A 7,128-nucleotide genomic window follows, 5' to 3' on the forward strand; every position below is an offset into this window, starting at 1 on the left:
ATCAAATTATCAATTATGAATATATTCAATGACCTTAAAGAGGATATGAATATATCATTTAATAAAGGATTTGTAGATTTTGTCTTCTCATAGTCTATGAAAACAATCAGTAGAATGAAATGAAGAAATAGTTCAAGACATAAAAATATAAATAAAATCACTAAGTAAAACCCAAACTAAGATAATACTGTACATGAAAAAAAATTTAAGAAGTCAAACAAAAACCTGAGGTAAGCCTAACCAAGAGAGTACAAAACACAAAAGAGACAATCTCAGATATTGAAGAAATATATACCTATGTTAAAGAAAATGGCGAGTATAAAAATATCTAGGGACAAAACATGCAGAAAATCTAATACACTATGAAAAGACCAAATCTACAAATAGGAAATTAGGAAGTAGAAGAAACCAAGTTCAAAGGCACAGAAAATATTTTTTTAACAAAATCATAGAAGAAAAATTTCCTAACCCAAAAAAGGAAGTATTAATCAAGGTATAAGACACATATAATAGCCAGAAGCTGGAAAGAACTCAGATGCCCCTCAACAGAGGAATGGATACAGAAAATGTGGTACATTTACACAATGGAGTACTACTCAGCTATTAAAAAGAATGAGTTTATGAAATTCCTAGGCAAATGGATGGACCTGGAGGGCATCATCCTGAGTGAGGTAACCCAATCACAAAAGAACTCACATGATTTGTACTCACTGATAAGTGGATATTAGCCCAGAAACTTAGAATACCCACAATACAAGATACAATCTGCAAAACACATGAGACTCAGGAGGAACGAAGTCCAGGGTGTGGACGCTTTGCCCCTTCTTAGAATTGGGAGCGGAACGCCCATGGAGGGAGTTGCAGAGACGAAGTTTGGAGCTGAGACGAAGGGGTGGACCGTCTAGAGACTGCCATCTCCGGGGATCCATCCCGTAATCAGCCTCCAAACGCTGACACCATTGCATACACTAGCAAGATTTTGATGAAAGGATCCTGATATAGCTGTCTCTTGTGAGACTATGCCGGGGCCTAGCAAACACAGAAGTGGATGCTCACAGTCAGCTATTGGATGGATCACAGGGCCCCCAATGGAGGAGCTAGAGAAATTACCCAAGGAGATAAAGGGGTCTGCAACCCTATAGGTGCAACAACATTATGAAGTAACCAGTACCCCGGAGCTCTTGACTCTAGCTGCATATGTATGAGAGGATGGCCTGGTCGGCCATCAGTGGAAAGAGAGGCCCATTGGTCGTGCAGACTTTATATGCCTCAGTCCAGGGGAACGCCAGGGCCGGGAAGTGGGAGTGGGTAGGTGGGGGAGTGGGGGGAGGAGGGTGTGGGGAACTTTTGGGATAGCACTGGAGATGTGAATGAAGAAAGTACCTAATTAAAAAAATTAAAAAAGAAGAAAACACCAAATAGACTGGCCCAGAAAATCAAATTCCTCACGGCACATAGTAATCAACTCACTATCTGTATAGAACAATATATATATATGAATTTCAAAGGAAAAAGACCAAGTAATATACAAATGCAGATGGCTGAGAATTACACTGAACTTCTCAATGGAGACTCTAAAAGCCACAAGAACCTGGACAGATGTTTTACAAAATCTAAGAGACCACATATGCCAGCACAGAATACTATGCCCAACAAAACTACCAATCACAATAGACAGAAAAGGAAAAAAAAATTGATAAAACCAAATTTAAATAATATCTATCTACTAATCCAGAAGGCACTAGAAGAAAAACTTCAATCTGAAAAATTTAAGTATCACCAAGATAACATAAGAAATAAATTAATCTAAGACCAATAAATCAAAAGAAGGTGGAAAAACCCAGAGCATAACACCAAAATAACAGAAATCAAAACCACTGTTCATTGATAATTCTCAATATTTATAATTAATTATTTTATTTAATTACATCCCAAATATTGCCTCCCCTGTCCCTGCTCCCCGTTCCCACAGTTCTTCACCCCATTCCACCTCCTCTTCTCTTCTGAGAGGGAACTTGCCCTCTCCCACCCTGGAGCTTGTGTCTCTACAGGACTAGGGTCATACTCTCCTACTGAGGCCAGACTAGGCAGTCCTCTGCTACATATGTGCCAGGGGCCTCAGACCAGCCCATGTTTTCTGGGTCAAAAAATTTGAAGCTAGGTTGGTGACACCATCCCTCCACTGGGGATGGTGGTCTCTTCGGGTTTCAGCTCCCCAATGTTGAACATTTTGGCTAAGGTCACCCACGCTAAGTCCTGGGAACCTCTCAGATCCCAGGTCTCTGGGGATTTCTAGAGGTCCTTATGTACCCCCCTACACCCAGAAGCTGCATATTTTCATTCATTCTTCTGGCCCTCTGGGCTTCTCTCCTGTCTCCCTCACCCCATACATAATCCTGCCCTGCTTTAACCCTCTCCTCTCCCACCTACATTCCTCCCTTCAACTGCCTCCTATGGTTATTTTGTTTCCCCTTCTAAGTGGGATTGAAGCATCCTCATTTGGGCCTTCTTTCTTGTTAATCTTCTTACAGACATGGGTATTCTGTACATTTTGGTTAATATCCACTTATCAATGAGATAAGTCCATGTCCTTTTGCATCTGGGTTACCTCACTCAGTATGATATTTTCTAGTTCCATCCATTTGCCTGCAAAATTCATTATGTTCTTGTTTTTAATAGCTGAATAGTATTACATTGTATAAGTGAACCACATTTTTGGTATCCATTCTTAGGTTGAAGGACACCTTAGTTATTTCCAGTTTCTGGCTATTAGAAATAAGGCCGATATGAATATGGCGCAGCACATGTCCTTGAGGTACGGTGGGGTATCTTTTGGGTATATGTCCAAGAGTATATGTTCTGGGTCTTCAGGTAGGACCCAAAGGGTTGCCATTCCCCTTAAGGACTATTTCCAATTTTCTAAGCAACTGCCAGATTGAGTTTCAGAGTGGTTGTACAAGTTTGAAATTCCACCAGCAATGGAGGAGTTTTCCTCTTTCTCCACATCCCCACCAACATCTGCTGTCACCTGAGTTTTTGATCTTAGCCATTCTGACTGGTGTGAGGTGGAATTTCAGGGTTGTTTTGATTTGCATATACTTGATGATTAAGGATGTTGAACATTTCTTTAAGTGCTTCTCTCAGCTATTCAAGATTCCTCTGTTGAGAATTCTGTTTAACTCTTTATTCCATTTTCAATTGGGTTACTTTTTGTTTTGTTTTTTGAGTCTAAATTCTTTGACATTCTGAGTTTTCCTCTATATATTTTGGATATTAGCCCTCTATCAGATCTTGGGTTAGTGAAGATCTTTTCCCAATCTGTGGATTGAGGTTTTGTCCTATGGACAGTATCCTTTGCCTTACAGAAGCTTTTCAATTTTATGAGCTCTGAATTGTCAATAGTTGATCTTATATCCTGAGCCATTAGAGTACTTTCTGTTCAGGAAATTTTCCCCTGTGCCCACGTGTTTGAGGCTCTTTCCCACTTCCTCTTCTATTAGTTTCAGTGCATCTAGTTTTATGTTGAGGTCCTTGATCCACTTAGACTTGAGCTTTGTATAAGATGTGCTCTTCTTGCCCCGACCTGCAGGGATAATCAGCAGGAACCCAGGGCAAAGTAGTGAGAGAGTGGGAGGGAAAGAGCCAGGAAGAATGAGAGCAAGTCAATCATACTGATCAAGCTCTGAAAACTTTATTCAGGAGTGGAAATATAAGCATAAGCAAGAGGAGGCTCCAAGGGAGGGGGGAAGAGCCCAGGGGCTCTCTGAAGGTCAGGTGGCAACTTCAGCTCCTGGAACCAACGGTCACAGTGTCCTCTTTTCCCATAAACATTCTTACTGTTATGACCACGAATGTTCTCTCAGGACTGTTTATGTAAGCTAGAAAATATCCACAAGGCCATGGCTGAGGTTATGGCTCCTGGCATCTCTTCCTTATTAATCATTTTCACTAAGGCCCCATGGAACTGGGGTGATCAATAGTCATCTCATCCTTGGATGAGTGGGTGTTAACCAGTCAGGTGGGGGGAAGCATTGACCTGATTCCTCCCGTGGGTACCATCATGACCCACAGTCATTGCATCTTTTGGGGAGGGGAGGCAGAGCCTTAGAAAAATCCTTAGGATAAGGTTGAAAACAGATATCAAACCTCCTTGCAAACCAGGTTTGTCTCACGGGGAATTCAGAGATAGTCCATGCTAGACCTTCCCCTGTGGTGCTTAGCCTCGCAACCCACGCTGGTGCCCATACTGGATTCATTTTATCAAGAACCAGTATGCACAGGTCTGGATCCTATGCAGCTCCTGAAGGAGAATTATCAACCTCAGGTTCAGCAAGGCCTCTGTCAGCCAAATCAAGTCTATGATAATGAATTTGCAAGGGTCTAGATGCCAAGGAACCAATCTGCTGTTTTATAAAACCAGTAATTCTGTTAAAAATAAAAGGCCTCATAAGAGTTTATCTTATGAGAACACTAATGCAACTCCCTGCAAACATCAGGCCATAAAAAGCAAAGACAGACTTATCTGGATGTATTCATCTTTGTGCAGAAACTGAACCCTCATACAATCAGTTTGGCTATGGTTGCTGCCTTGCAGGCGACTACAGTACAAGCAATACTTCCAGCACTAAGGTTATAAGGTATGTTTTAAGTATAAATCTTCTTAAGAAAGACGTGAGTTATATTTGAATTAATGCAAAGCTCAGAGCAGCCTCACTGAGGCTTGTGTGGCATTTCTTTGGTTTTGCAAACATTGAACCAGCCCTGAATTCCTTGGATGAAGCCTACTTGATCATGGTAAATGTTTTGATGTGTTCTTGGATTCAGTTTGTGAGAATTCTATTGAGTATTTTTGTATCAATATTCATAAGTGAAATTGATCTGAAGTTCTCTTTCTTTGTTGGGTCTTTGTGTGGTTTAGGTATCAGAGTAATTATGGCTTCATAGAATAAGTCAGGTAATGTTCCTTCTGTTTCTATTTAATGGAATAGTTAGAGGTGGTTTGGCTCTTCTTTGAAGGCCTGGTAGAATTCTGTTTTAAAGTCATCTGGGCCTGGACTTTTTTTTTTTTTAATGGGACTGTTTATATAGTTTGTTGCAGCCTGATTTAACTTTGGCACATAGTATCTGTCTAGATAATCATCCATTTCATCTAGATTTTTCAGTTTGGTTGAGTAAAGGCTTTTGTAGTAAGATCTGATGATTTTTTAAATTTCCTCATTTTCTGTTGTTATGTCTCCCTTTCCATTTCTGATTTTTTAAATTTAGATCCTCTCTCTATTCCCATTAGTTAGTTTGGGTAAGGGTTAATGTATCTTGTTGATTTTCTCAATGAAGCAGTTCCTGATTTTGTTGATTCTTTGCATTGTTATCTTAGTTTCTACTCGGTTAATTTCAGCCCTGAGTTGGACTATTTCCTGTTATTGTCTCCTCTTGGGAGTGTGTGCTTCTTTTTGTTCTAGAGCTCTCACCTGTGATGTTAAGTCAATATTATAGGATCTCACCAATTTTTTTAAGAAGGCACTTTGGCACTATGAATTTTCCTCTTAACACTGCTTTCATTGTGTCCCATAAGTTTGGGTATGTTGTGCCTTCATTTTCACTGAATTCTAGAAAGTCTTTAGTTTCTTTATTATTTCTTCCCTGACCCAGTTATCACTGAGTAGAGAGTTGTTCCACTTCCATGTGTATGTGGGTTTTCTATTGTTTTTGTTGTTATTGACATCCTGCCTTAGTACATGGTGATCTGATAGAATGCATGGCATTATTTCAATCTTTTTGCATCTATTGAGGCCTGTTATATGATCCTATTATATGGTTAAATTTGGAGAAAGTTATATGAAGTGCTGAGAAGGAGGTATATTCTTTTGAAGGGGGGGGGTGACATGTTCTGTAGATATCTGTCCAAAATTTCCTGGATGTTTTGTGTTAGGAACTTTATACACTTTGCATATTCTTTGACCAGTGTGTCAGTATCTTCTATGCCTGAGATTCTCTCTTCCATTTCTTGTGTTCTGTTGATGATGCTTGCATCTGTAATTCCTGTTCTCTTTTCTAGGTTTTCCACCCCCAGGATTGCCTTATTTGTGATTTATTTATTGTTTCTATTTCCATTTTAGGTCTTAGAACATTTTGTTCAATTCCTTCACCTGTTTGCCTGTGTTTTCCTGTATTTCTTTAAGGGAGGTTTTATATCCTCCTTAAAGGCCTCTATCATCTTCATGAGATGGGATTTTAGGTCAGAATCTCGCTTTTCATGCGTGTTAGGGTATCCAGGGCTTACTGTGGTAGAACTAGATTTTAATGGTGCCAAATTACATTGGCTTCTGTTGCTTATGTTCTTCTGCTTGCCTTCTACCATCTAGTTATCTCTGGTATTAAGTGACCTGGGTGTCTTGTATTAAAACAGGCCTCTTTTGAGGCAGGTAGAACTGTGTGACCTGGGTTAGAGCTGGCTTCCTAGGAAGCAGGCAGTCCTGGTCCTGGTTATGGCAGACCTTCTGAAAGATAGGCTGTGGGGTGGCAGTGGGGGTGTTCAGGCATCCCGCTCTGAGGAGGTGTAGACTGGAAGGTGATGTGACTCAGGCAGTGCAGGATAGATTCCAAGTCTGCTGGACTCTGTGGCGGTCCCAGCTGATCGTGGGGGGTGTCTTACCAGTGTCCCTGGTTAGGGAAGATCTCCTGGGAGACAGGCAGACTATGGGATTTGGGTGGAGGCAGACAAACCATTATGTCATAGGTGCAGATAGAGGTGCAGACATGAAGGGCAGGTACAAACAGGAGGGAGAGCAGGGTCAGCATCAGCAGAGGTAAAACGGGCCTCATCCAAGTAGGGAGTCTCTCTACCAACCATTGTCATGTAGTGATATATGACATCTAATCTGCATGTTTGCTGTTCTCCCGGGGGTGTTTGGTTCCATATACAATGTGTTTAATGAGGTAGACAGTGGTGTGACTAGAAGTCCCCACTGGGGGTCAGCCCACATCAAAAGTTCTTGCAGAAGATAGTTTGCTGGGACAATAACAAAACCCAAGACTTTCAAGGCTCTGCAACAGTCCTCAAAATGACCTAGGACCAAACTTAAAGGGGTAGACTGTGTCTGGCCCATCTTAAAACATAACTAATAGGTG

This window comes from Mus musculus, chromosome X, assembly GCF_000001635.26.
Source record: "Mus musculus strain C57BL/6J chromosome X, GRCm38.p6 C57BL/6J".
Lineage (NCBI taxonomy): Eukaryota > Metazoa > Chordata > Mammalia > Rodentia > Muridae > Mus > Mus musculus.